The following is a 14,232-nucleotide window of genomic DNA, read 5'->3' as shown; positions in this document are numbered from 1 at the left end:
TACTTTTCCTCAGAGGGATGCTTAGTTTTAAATCTGTCCTTAACTGCCTATCAATTACTACACGTAACTTCTCATAATTGTCACCTTCTCTACCACAATTTTTAATGATCAATCAGCAAACATCTCTTGTATACCAAGTACTTCTTATTTCATTCAACCATTCATAACTTCTTTAATTCAGGCGAGTCTTCTTTATTTTCTCCATGGAATGTGAAAGGCAGATTTCATAAAAACTTAAGCTAAGCCTCAGAATTTACCAATCCTATGCTCTTTATTACAAAATACATGCTAGCACAGGCATCTTCTTTAACTTTATATAGAATTTTATGAACATAGTTTATTTGACCAATTCCTCGATGGTTATTATTGAACATTTAAGTCTTTTAAAGTATTTTTTCAGATGATAAAGCTGAGAGAAAGGTTTTGCCCACAGTTCTCTTCATCTCTACACAGGATCAATTTTTTCCAGTGCAATGCCTAGTTTGAACGCTCCTGGCACGTATTACTGGGTTACTTTCTAGACAGACTGCTAGGTGTCATGTAAGAATGAAGAATAAGACCCAACCTATGCCTTCACGGGGTTTATAGCAAGCATCTTCATAGGAATATTATACATGTGCTATGTGGGACAGCAGTGGTTAGACACACAGTCCCATGGGAGCATACAAGAACGACACCTAATATGACTCAAGTATACTGGAAAAAGTTTCCAGAGAATGTAACACTTAAGCTGAGTCCTAAACGATAACCAGGGGTCAATCAGGCAAAGAGAGTGTGTGTGTGTGGGTGCGTGCGCGCCTGGGGATGTGCTGGTAGGGGGTTTTTGTTTTGTTTCCAGGCAGCAAAGGTCTAGAAGTAAGAGAACATGGTATGTTAAGAGAATTGATAGTTGAAGGGCTGAAACACAGAGTGCAGGCTGGGGTAATGTGAAAGATGATGCTAGAGAAACCAAAATGTAGACACATAATTCAAGTTAAAGAGTCTGTAAGTTTAGCCTTAGGGCAGTGGACAAAAGAAGAGTTTTGAGCAGCTGAAACATCATGGCTAGTATCCGTTAAATGCCTACTAAGTACCAGATTCTACACTATAAAATTCATATACGTAACCTTATTTAATTCCTCCAACAAATGTATGAGGGAGGGACGGACACCTGTTACAGGAGTGTCGCCATCACTCAGGGGAGAGACAGTAGCAACCTAAAGGAGGGCACTGGTACTGAAGTTAAGGAGAAGCGGACAAAACTGTGATACGTTTAGGAAGTAGAATGAAAAGACCTGGTATTTGTTTGGGCACAAGGACAAAGTGAAAGAGACAGAGATGAGCAGGGACTGAAGGGGACACTAATGAAAAACTGGAATACATGATCACTCAAAAATTGAGGCCCAGGTAACTGGATGATGCTGCTGAAATTTTATTAAGGAGCTCAGGACCACAGAATATTTGAGTAGAGAGTAGGAATCTGGTTTTATTTTTAATTTAAAAAAATTTTTTTTAAAAAGATTTTATTTATTTGACAGAGAGAGAGCACACACACACACACACACACACACAAGCAGAGGGAGAGGGAGAAGCAGGCTTCCTGCTGAGCAGGGAGCCCAATGTGGGGCTTGATCCCAGGACCTTGGGATCATGACCTGAGCTCAAGGCAGACGCTTAATGACTGAGGCACCCAGGCGCCCCAGGAGTTCAGTTTTATACGCACTGAAATGGAGGTACAGGTGGACCATCCCGACGGAGCTACCTATCTGGCCTGTGGGCAGAACTTGGCAAACTTTTCTCAGAAGAGATATGGATGTGGTGAGTCACCAGTACATGGACAATAAATGAAGGCAACTGAGTAGGAAATATCACTCTCACCAGGAGCTTTTATCTTTTAAATCTTCCTGAGGCAAAACAATTACTTATTTAAGATCTCTTATATGCTCTTGACTCTCCACCTCTTTTAGATGTTAACATAATCTGAAGTCACAGATCTATATTCCTGTAGCTTTTTCTACAGTACATACCTAGCTTCAGTTCCGGTAACCAAATTTCCAGTCATGATCTGCATTTCACTATGTCTCATTATTTTCAAGGCCTTCTTACTTTTGATTCAAATATTAGTCAGCTGAGTTGACTTTATCAAGAAAATATTCAAAAAGAAGAGTACCCATGGTTCATTTTGTGTTTTCATATTTGAAAATGTCTTTTTTTGTTGCTTTCACATATAAAAGATAACTGTGAGTATAAAATGATTTAAAAACTCTATAGTCTTCTCATTACAGAGAAGAAACCTAAGTCTGTTTAGCTTTTGTTCCATATTACACAGTATATATCTTTCTGCTTGGGTACTTCTACAATATGTCCCTTTCCTTTTAATTGGACTAAGTTACCAAGACATAACAGGAGTGACCCTCTTTTCATTTGTATTACCCAGAACTTAACCCTTTTATCTATAAAGTCAGACCTTCTCAGCTCAGAAAACTTTTCATCAGTTCTGTCTTTGATCATTGTCTCTGCTCCATTTTTTTCTCCTGAAGAAAATCACTGTCTTTTGTTTAAATCTTATCCTGCATACCAATCATCTTCTCTCCTGTTGTTTCCACTCCTCTTCCTTTTCTCTGCATTCTTGCAAAGCATCTCATGGGTTTTTTTCTTTCGTGTCACTGGACACTCTTTCACAATGTCGGCCTCACTCTTCAGTATCACTTGTAAAGATGCTCACTCATCACGCCCCCTCCAATAACCTTCCCTTTTGTCCCTTCCCCGTATCATCTCACCAGTTTTTCATCTCGGCTCTTTGTTTCCCGTTTCAGATTTCTTAGAGATCATGACTCAAATTTTTTGAGAACTCCAAAGAGGTTTTTTTGTAATGTTTTCCTGGTCTCTGTAATAAATCATTTTAAAAGGTAAATTGTTCTTCTGAGTCTTCATGTAGCGCTACTTTCTGTCGTTCTGTAGAGCCTTTGCAAAGGTTTGCTAGGATAACTTTCCCTTTACTTACCCTCACAGAAGCAGATATCCAGACCCTGTGTATGCTAAAGGTACTCTTGGTCTTTATTTTGGCATTAAAGCCCCTCTCTTACCTAGAGTTAGTTTATTTGACGAGTATTTGGCAAGGGATTCAAAAGCAAGGGATTTGCCAGGGGATTCAAAAGCAAGGTAGTTCCCTGCCATCATGGAGCTAATATTTTAGCAAGGGAGACAGACAGCAAGAAATAAATAAATTAAATAACCAGTTTGTTAATAATGCCTAAAGGAGGGGAAGAAAAATGCAGTGATGGAGAAGAGTAAGTTATATAATATATAAAATATATAATAAGGAATGTAAGTCCACATGCATAGAGCCAGCCTGATTGCAAAGGTCCAAAGGGCTACCATCCAAGGTGGCTATGCCTGTATATTCATTGTTTTATGCCAACTCTGGTGAACAAATGGAGGGATTCTTTCTTCAGCAAAGACTATCATGGGTATCCTTCTGGCCCATGCCACTGTCAATAGTAATTTCCTTGAACGGATACTTCCCTAGGTCAGTGCTCTACCATCAGTTCCCCACTTGTTTCTGCCTATTTTATTTCTTTTTTTTTTTATTTCATTATGTAATGTTAATCACCATACATTACATCATTAGTTTTTGATGTAGCATTCCACGATTCATTATTTGCGTATTAACACCCAGTGCTCCATTCAGTACGTGCCCTCTTTAATACCCATCACCAGGCTAACCCATTCTCTCACCCCCCTCCCCTCTAGAACCCTCAGTTTGTTTCTTAGAGTCCATAGTCTCTCATGGTTCATCTCCCCCTCCGGTTCCCCCCTCCCCCTTCATTTTCCCCTTCCTTCTATCTTTTCTCTCTCTCTCTTTCTTTAACATATAATGTATTATTTGTTCCAGAGGTACAGGTCTGTGATTCAACAGCCTTACACAATTCACAGCGCTCACCATAGCACATACCCTCCACAATATCTATCACCCAGCCCCCCATCCCTCCCACCCCTCACCACTCCAGCAAACCTCAGTTTATTTCCTGAGATTAAGAATTCCTCATATCAGTGAGATCATATGATACATGTCTTTCTCTGATTGACTTATTTCGCTTAGCATAATACCCTCTGGTTCCATCCACGTCGTTGCAAATGGCAAGACTTTTTTTTGATGGCTGCATAATATTCCATTGTGTGTGTGTATCTGTGTATATGTGTGTGTGTATACACACACACACACACACACACATATATATACCATTTCTTCTTTAACCATTCATCTATTGATGGACATCTTGGCCCCTTCCATAGTTTGGTTATTGTGGACACTGCTGCTATAAACACCCGGGTGCACGTACCCCTTCGGATCACCTCATTTGTATCTTTGGGGTAAATACCCAGTAGTGCAATTGCTGGGTCGTACGGCAGCTCTATTTTCAACTTTTTGAAGAACCTCCATACTGTTTTCCAGAGTGGCTGCACCTGCCTATTTTATTTCTGTCAGATTCAGTCTCCAAATTGGTTGTGAAATACAGACACAATGGAAGCCCTCTTTTAAGTGTGATTAAGGCTGGCAATAGACCTATTAACTGAAAGAGATAAAGTTGACTTGAAAGTTAAAGTTTAAGTAGTACAATTTTAAGTTACACACATATGACTTAATAATTCATGTTTTCATATATGTTTTATATATACTTATATATATAACATTTCCTAATCTATTGATATTAAGAGCAAAGCTTCTGGTTTAACTATGGGACCACTAACTGGAGTCCTGTGTCATATTTTCTGCATAACCATGCATGTGATTAATCATGTATGGTTTCCATATTAGGTTTTTCTAAAGCAGACCAAGAATTTCACCACTTGAAAAAATATTAAGCTATATGAGTACAGACTGCTTCTACATCTTTATGACTTCTTCCCAATTTTTTTTAGGCATCTCACCAGTGACTCACATTTGTTGAAAATTTCTAAAGAACCCAACTTCAGTTAAAAAAAAACAATCTTTTGTATAATTCATCAGTTCAATAAAAATTAATCAAATTGTGTAAGAAAAATAACAAGAACAACTGATCTGGGAATAAATAATTGTTTCATGATAATCATACAATTCAACGGAAAGACCAGAGGGAGAGAATTGTGCCAGTTTCCCTAGCTAGTGGCCTGTTAGGGACAAGGTCAGGCTATCATGGGCACAGAAAAGGAATGGAGTGAATCAGTTGATCTAGTTGGCCAATTAAATGGAGATTGGTTAACAGAAATCTTAGGAAGAGAGAATGAAAAGAATAGTTACTTTATCTCCTTAACAGCCTCAAAAAGTAGCCCTGTCCCTGTATTAAAATATTAGTTCTCTGTTCTAGGTGGTAGGTACACAAATTTAAAGCTTTGGGGGTAGACATTATAAAAAGGAAAAGGAATCAATCTCCACACCTGCTTCTAGAGACTTGCAATGTAGCTATTATTTCTAACTGTTTACCACTGGTCAGTGAGTAATTGTATTTTCCAGTCCAGTTGATCAACTTTATAGTTTGTGGATATCTTAAATTGTGGCAATAGGCTGACTGTCAAACCAAGATTTGGTGTTCCTCTGATTGTTGATCATCATCTTTGTTTTCATGAGTTTTAATAGGAAATTGAGAGAGTCAGTCTCAGAGTCCCTAGTCTGCCATCACATAAAACAAAGTGTCAACTTTTTTGTTTTTTCATAGAATAGGTGTTATTCATCTAAGTCAATGTGAGGCTGAAACAGTATTTCTGGAATTAATACTCATCATTTCTGATATCATAAAATAAATAGAAATGTTAAGGGTAGGGAGACGGTTGTGGGAAAGGTAGGGCCTTTTCTATTCTCTCCCCCAGAGAACTTTATATCTCCTTGAAAAAAGTCAGGCAAAAGACAAGCCTGCGAATGACTGATTTAGAATGGCAAACACCAGATAAGATTATTTGATGTTGTGATCCAGACATGATTGCTCTAAAACTAGTTATAACATAAAATTAACTAATATATCATGTTGAAAGTATCTCCAACTCCCTAGGAAGTTTTTGGTTACTTAAAGTAATGTACTATATTCTACTCAAGTCTTCTGGGTGAGACATCCTTTCTAAAAATATCCCACATTACACACAGGCTGAAACGTGTTTCTGGATAATTGGAGAACCGGTCAATCTATATCTTGAAACAAGTCAAAATGAATAAAATGTAACTCAGATGCAACATAGATGAAAACACACAAACACCTTTCACAAGCAAGAAATACTTAAACAAAAAAGCATCTCAGAGGAGAGTTTAGGAACGCCTTCAAAACCAGTAATGAGCATTAACTCTTAAATAGACTATGCTATTAATACCCAGACAGACCTCTACTAGACTAGAACTCAGTTTTTTATTTTTAAGAGTCTCCAGTACTCTCAGTTAACAACTGCCCCATTAAAAGAAAAGTTCTAAATCTCTCATAATAACAGAACCTGCAGAGGATCCAGAGTGTCAAATCCTAGTCAGATGATGTATTCTATTATTACTTTAAATTCCCTTGGGATAATGTTAAAAGGCAGCCCTTCATTATCAAGGACAGAAACCCTCAATCTCTGTGACTTTGTACATTTGTTTTTCTGCTAACTAATGTGAAGACATTTCTGTACTAGTTTTCTAGTGCATGACAAGATTTGAGCTCACACTCTTACGATCCATGAGCAATAAAGCACAGTTCTTACACTACTCATCACAGTTATCACTGCTAACACTGTTCCAGCTCCCCCAAGAAAAACCACCAGGTACAAAGTAAGGTGCATCGTGACGTTCACAGCTCTCTCAGGAGACGCCACGTGCTCAGATTAGAACTACTTTCGTTCAAGTAGCGGAATCTCAGCTCAGTTCTTGAGCTATAAATGACTCTACCAGGTCTATATTATAATAAATAACACTGCCAGAATCTGAATGGTGAGAATTCTATTTCCCTAGAAATTCCACTCCAAACAATAACTGTACGGCTGTGAATTTGGTTACTTCATTTAAAACTTACGTTTAAACAACTGGTAGGAAGATTAGATACAGTGTGATTTGGTCTAAAAATACACTGATGATATGGTAACAGATGAAAAAATGATTTAAAGTCTTGAATTCCATTACACTAATAGATAATTACTGTGAGAAGAATGGTTTGTGATAACAACATTAAAAACACAAAATGCAGAATCAGGCAAATACTCTAAGTCAGCAACAACAGAAAGTCTTGTGTGTAAAAACTGATCTGTTCAGCAATGTCCACAGTACCCAAAACACGGAAAGAGCCCCAATGTCCACTCACTGATGAATGAATAAAGAAGATGTGTATGTATATATACATACATACATACACACAGTGGAATATTACTCAGCCATCAAAAAGAATGAAATCTTGCCATTTGCAACAATGTGGATGGAACTAGAGTGTATTACGCTAAGTGAAATAAGTTAGTCAGAGAAAGACAAATACCATGATTTTACTAATATCTAGAATTTACGAAACAAAACTGATGAACATAGGGGAAGGGAAGGAAAAATAAAATAAGATAAAAACAGAGAAGGAGGCAAGTCACAAGAGATGCTTAACTACCGGGAACAAACTGAGGGTTGCTGGAGGGGATGTGGGGGGGATGGGGTAACTGTGTGATGGGCATTAAAGAGGGCACTTGATGTAATGAGCATTGGGTGTTATAGGCAACTGATCAATCACTAAATACTACCTCTGAAACTAATAATAAACTGTATGTTAACTAACTTCAATTTAAATAAAATCTAAAAACGAAAAAAGTCATCTGATCAAGTCAACTCATTTAGATATTTGGGAGTATCTTTTGAACCCACCCATTCTAAAGAGCCTTCAAGAAAGCAATCTCAACAAAGGTAATTCTGTAAGAATGCAATGATGCTGAGAGGCAACCTAAAATTTTTCAGGTCCCATGGTATGAAACTCTATAATCTCCAATGAACAGTTGTCCAAATGTTGAGCAAATTCAAAGCTTTGAGTTGTTATTTATTTTTGCTTGTAGTATTATTTAGTGTATTCAGAAGCCCTCTGGCATCCAAACTCCAAATACTAGATGAAAGAACTATTTGGAGAGAAGATATACCAGGATACCACATCTTCACATAGAATGTCTACGCATATCTGGTGTCTGAAGTTTAATAGTCTCTTCAATCAGTAATTAATTGTATTTCAACAAGTCTTTATTCAATTCTTACTATGTTGACTGCAATTCCACAGGCATGGTGGGAGAAATAAATAAAAGAAATAGTTCCTACTGTCAAGGAGTTTACAGTTTAGCAGAATTAACTTCAAATAATTATTATACTGAGAGAAATAAGAAAACATCAATTCCCAGTTACATGATTGAGTCATTTTGGATCTGATTTAGATGAAAATTTGAGGCCAGTACCATAATGGGATGGCACTTTGGCATCATGGGAGGAGGTGGAATATTGTGCACATGGTGAATTGTATGTGAATTGTAGTGGCCAGTGGATAAACTGTGGTAGACCGTCTCCAAAGATGACTGCCATCATTCCCTTCAAGTCATGGAGAATAATTCCCTCCCCCTGAATCTTGGCTGACACTAGTGACTTGCTTCACTAAGAATGTAGTGGAAAGGACCTTCTAGGAGTTCTGAGGCTAGGTCCTAGAAGCCTTGCTGCTTCCACCCAGGTGTCTTTCTTGCGTTCCGCTATGGGTAGATTCCTGTGACAACTACATGCAATAAATCAGGGGCAGAGAGAAACTGAAGACAGAAGAGCAGGAAGTCATTGCAGTAGTTCAAGTAAAACATTTAAAAAAAAATCATAATAGAGGCCTTAAAACCAGAAAGTAATAGGAAGACAGGAGACGAAGAATGTCAGAGGTGAGCAGAGGGGAAAATTCAAAACACTTTCCAGCTGATGAAACTTAAAAGAACAAGAAAAGGTAGAAGTCAAAGTGGGTTCTAGAGGCTAGAAAATTTATGACTTGTTCAGGGTGTCCTAACTCTTAACTCTTAATTGTACCTGCTTTCCATATAAAGACTATTTTTCAGCACCTAGACAACCAAAAAGAGAATGATGCTATTAATAAAGATTAGGATCCAAAAAGAAAGCACACATGGAGAAAACAAGAGGAAATTAAATTAGAGGTGCTGGGCAGCCATCCAGGAAGAACCATTACAACAAGCACATGACAATGGAGGTACTGAGTGCCTTTTCTGGAACTGAGTACTTTTAATATCTGTTTGATACTCTAAAGTCACCCAAGCCCCAAAAACAAGGACTTCTTTTGTGTCTCCACATGGTTGGTGGTTTCATTTGAAGTTAATCCCTTCTTTTTTCTGGCCAAAAATCCCTTACCAATAAACGCCTTGTTAAACATTAAAAGCACTTAATGGTAAATTTGTAATGGGTTTGAATAAATTGCTCTCAAACTAAAAGTTTTCTACTTGAAAAATTAAATTTTCAGATTTACAAAAGTTTCAGATTTTAGTTGTATACTCCGTGGCATTTCAAATTATCCACATTTAAAAAAAAAGTTCCTTCACACGTTGTCAAAACACATGATTTGGCGTCCTGGGCTGCGGTGATATTTGCTTCCATCCTGCCTCAAGTACTAAACACTGAAAGGAGACTGAAATCCCTGCCTGTCCTAGGAGTTTACCTTCCATCCTCTAGGTCCTCCACGTCCCTAATCCTGTAAATCTTTGTACTACAGTTTTTTTTTACAATTGGGCCTTGGAGGAAAAGAAACACCTCGGTACATTAAAGGATTATTTAAGGCTAGAAAATTTATGACTTGTTCAGGGTGCCCTAACTTTTAACTCTCAATTATACCTTCTTTCCACATAAAGACTATGAATGCATATACTATAGAGCTTACCCAACCTTGTGAACTCAGTCAGGCTCACAGATATGTACCACATCCCCATGAGCAGATTAGCCACTCCTTTTTAAAGACTCCCAAACTAACTTATGTTAGGTTATAGCTATAACTAATGTTGCCAAACAGCATGATCAAAGTCATTTACATGTATTATTGAAATTGTGTGAGTTAGGGGCGCGTGGCTGGCTCAGTCATTAAGTGTCCGCCTTTGGCTTGGGTCGTGATCCCAGGGTCCTGGGATCGAGCCCCACATTGGGCTCCCTGCTCAGCGGGAGGCCTGCTTCTCCCTCTCCCACTCTCTCTGCTTGTGTTCCCTGTCTTGCTGTGTCTCTCTCTGTCAAATAAATAAAAACTTAAAAAAAAATATCTATGAAATTGTGTGAGTTAGATCAGTATTTCTCAGACTTTTCACATAACTCCTTAAAGACTCTTTAGACATTTTTTGTTAATCATCCCCCCATACAATTTTAATACACTTAAAAGTATATCTGTTATTGTACTATTGAGTACTATTTTTATGCTTTATATATTTAAAAAAATACTTTTTTTCAAACTCCCCAAGAACCAATTTTTACCCTCCTAAGGAGGATGTCTCTCTCACTGAGAATGCATGTTTTATTTAGATTAATAAATTGTTGCTCAAACAAGAATTATTCTTATCGCCAAAATAATGCTAAGCCTTAGATCATTATATAGGGACTCATGAAGAACATGAGAAAGACTCATGACCATACTCCTGAAACTTTCAACTTCAAGACTGAGAAGTGCAATGATATCACTTTCAGTATCTGCTAAATAAAACTATGAAATTCTTCCATTTTAAAGGCCACTGTCATTCCTCCATTCTTCTCTGATTTTGTTGAGAGATCAGCTCAGATTATTTGAGGCTAACAAGTAAAATATAGATTTTAAAACCAGAAGTATAAGTAGTTCTATTCATGAGGTCCTCAAGTACAAAACAGATAATAAAGATACAAATAAGAACTTGACAATCCTAAGTACTCCCAATTCACCTAACTACAGAAACAGTAGTAGCACTGACATTTGGTAGAAAAGAACTGTGAAGGAGTAATATTAAGATGAAGAACACTATTTAAATACAAACTGTTTAAAAGGAAATATCAGAAAGCAATCATTTTACTAATAGTCCCCAAAATGCTATTTACGTTGATGTATAATTAAAACTCCTCAATATTAAAGCTCAAAATATATTTCTTCTTAGTTAATACACCTGGATCTCCTTTCTTCCTCCAGCATAAGTAGAGCTAAAATACCACTTACTCCTGGCTAAAGCAAGGACAATAGAGGAAGAAGAAAAGCCATAGGGTTTGTAACCCATTAGGGCTCCATCCCACCCACCCTACCATTCACCCAGAGGAAGACTAATGGGGTGGGGAAGGGGCATAAATTATTTATAGCAAGCATAAGGCATTCTTACAGTCAGCAGAAACAAAGATCTTCCCCTACCAAAATAGAAAAAGGGGGATTATGCCTAATACCAGAGTTTATTAGGGGCAAAATAGTTAAGGAACAGCCACACAACCTCAACTACATCAAAATATTACATATTTTAAGACAAAGAAAACATTTTGTAATGGGAGTATCATTACTCTCTTATGACTTGGCAACCTGAAAGCTGGTAAGCCTGCAACAGGACTTCAAAGTTGAGACTTAAACTGTCTTTTCCAGTTAATCCCTTCTTTTTCTGGCCAAAAGAAAGAAATGTAGGATTTCTTTACCATTACTTTAGTGATACTTTAGTGTTACTAAAAAATACCTGTCTTCTTGTTCTAAGGTATGAGCTGTATACATTTTTAAGTCTCTACTTCCTGAAGAGATTTAGCAAACTAAGGCTTTATTTTCTGAGTAACCAAAATGCCAATTTTATTAGCAATTGTAAATTTTCTGTAATACTTTGATTCCATTTATTTTAAAATAATTCTAATAAAGAATACCTAAAATCATGAATTATCCTTTACAATTATTTTTTTATCCTACAATTTGTACATACTAAATTTCTCAATTTAGATAGCAAAAAGTTATATTATATAAGAATATAGTGTGTATCTGGGGATAGTGGGTACTGACCTAGTGATATTTGGTCATTTAAAACAGAAGACTTGGTTAAATGATTACCAATAAAAACACAAAACATTTCTTTATAAATCAGAGGCAGCCACCAATTAATCGCCCCATTTTCAGGTCAACTGAACACCCTTCCCATTTGCCTTAACATAAATCCACAATGCCAAAATGAGACAGTCTGGCCAGCACAATGACAGTTATCTAGTAAGCAATTTATAGTAGGAACTTTTCATAATTAAGTTTCTTCCTTCATTTTAAAAATGGGATCAGGGATCAATGAAAAGATAAGTTAACAAAGGGTTAAGAAAAAACATAATCATAAATCATATTTATGATCCCATACCAAATATCTGTAAAAAAATAGTTGTAATTGTTCATTCAGCAATTAATGTATCAAACACTGTGTTAACTATTAACATTGAACATGACAGTCATGGGAGAAAAATCCATTTCTTCAAAAATTTTTTTTAAATTAATAAATTTATTAAACAAAATACTGCCTCAAAGTATATCCTGGCTAGGGAAAAGAAACATGAAAAGCAAAAAAGTCAAGTCAGAACAGTAGCAAAGTGTATGAGAAATTATGTATTTACCTTGGCTCTGCACTCAGTGTTATTACAGTTTTTTTGTGGTAGAGAACCTTGTGAGTTTTGTTTCAAATCCTGTAAAAATAAACAAAAATTTTTTATTTTACTTTTAAAACTTAAGTTTCAAAACTAGCTATGTAATAGTACTTACAAAAATCCTAAAAAGGACACAATGGTGTCCTCCTTCTAGCTACATAAAGGTCCATCAAAGTTCAAAATAAGTAATTCTTGTGTGTGTGCATTTTTATGGGTGTGTCTTTAGACTTCAGTACGGCATGTGTTACACGGACTACTAGAGTCCAATTAGGAACCAAGTAAATCAAAGTTCTAAAGATCATTTTGCAAAAAGTTTCACTATTTTACCTTTGTATCACAGGTTTCATATCCTTAAGCAATGTATGTCCATTTATTGGATTTTTTACTTCAACATGAAAATATGTAACCATAATTTGATTGCAAACATCAGTATATGAAAATACTGAACTTACTATCTCTGATTCCAGATGTGTAAGTTCCAATTACATGTAAAATTTCAAAGCCTATGGCTCACAATAGACTCTAATGATAAAATGTTACAGTTTTAAAACATCTGAGTTGCCAAATCGAAGTCTAAAGAGGTTTGCAATCCCCCATTTTTCCCCACTGTTCTTCCTTGCTGCTGAAGAGTATATTCTTCCTCTCAGAGTATGTTCTGTTTTATTGGCTCCCCTGATCCTAACCACGATACAAGCCAAGGCAGGAATCATCCCATCTAACAGATAAATGAATGAGGGCTCACAGATGTTAAGCAACTTTTTCAGGCCCATGCAATCAGGTACAGAGGTGGGGCTAATAGCTAGTCTTTAATTCCTCAACTGCTCCTCTGCTGTTACACACATCTGAGCACTGCTCACAGCGCTCCATGGGCTCATCCTGAAACCAGAAGACAATTCAGGGGCTTCTAATTAAAGCCAAGCAAAATAACTAATTACAGCGTCTAGTTACCTTACAGTACCGTATTAATAGTGTTCTCAAAGCTGTATGTTCCACATAATGAAGTTCATTAGTTTTCATGCTTAGATTTAGTCAGAACAAAATATACACCATAAATCAAATACAGACACACTTACAGGAAAGAAGAACACATAGGTATTTCATATAAAATGATACAAATTCTTTCAAATCATGTATAAGGAAATCACTATTTTTCAAGGTTTCTTTTCACTCAGCTTCTCACCCCCTTTTCTGAATCAAGAACAAAAGAATCACACATTTTTATGATAATATAAAAGGTAGCAACTAACCACGTCTAGGAGGTAATCAAAAGAGTAAGAGTTGTACGAGTTTTTGTCCTTCAAAATAAGAAGTAGTGCAGAATATCCAATTATCTTCTTCAAATTCGTTAATGAATGAAAGAGTCTGTGAACCAAAAATTTTTACTGGTCTGAGAAGCAATTCAAACATCAGTATACAATATTTTCAGTTTCTTTAATAATGGCCAAACCACCATCACCCTGTATTCACAAAGTGAAACCTATAATGAAGCTATAATGAACGGACTCTTCTTTGCCCAGAACTAAGTACTTAGGAAAAAAAAGTTAGTCAAAAAATTTCACTAATAAGGATTCATTTAAAATAGAAAACTTTCTGTATACACCTGAAACGTGTAAACTTAATCAAACTACCGATACTTTCTACAAGTATCATGCCAAATACTAAGAATATTCAACATG

General features: G+C 36.5%; 1 protein-coding gene across 1 annotated transcript in view; it reads right to left on the bottom strand.

Moving 5' to 3' along the window:
• Positions 1-12,595, bottom strand: part of LOC135362139 (alpha-mannosidase 2-like) — a 61,040-nt gene extending 48,445 nt beyond the window's left edge. The window contains exon 1 of the mRNA XM_064575572.1: positions 12,527-12,595. The gene's annotated coding sequence lies outside the window, so the exon portion shown is untranslated. The remainder of the gene's footprint in view (positions 1-12,526) is intronic.
• Between the last annotated feature and the right edge of the window lie 1,637 nt (positions 12,596-14,232).

This window comes from Mirounga angustirostris, unplaced genomic scaffold (genome assembly GCF_029215605.1).
Source record: "Mirounga angustirostris isolate CCGP_5_RB_7025 unplaced genomic scaffold, mMirAng1.0.hap1 SCAF_12, whole genome shotgun sequence".
Lineage (NCBI taxonomy): Eukaryota > Metazoa > Chordata > Mammalia > Carnivora > Phocidae > Mirounga > Mirounga angustirostris.
Note: the sequence above shows the minus strand (reverse complement) of the source record. Positions and strands in the feature narration are given on the sequence as shown.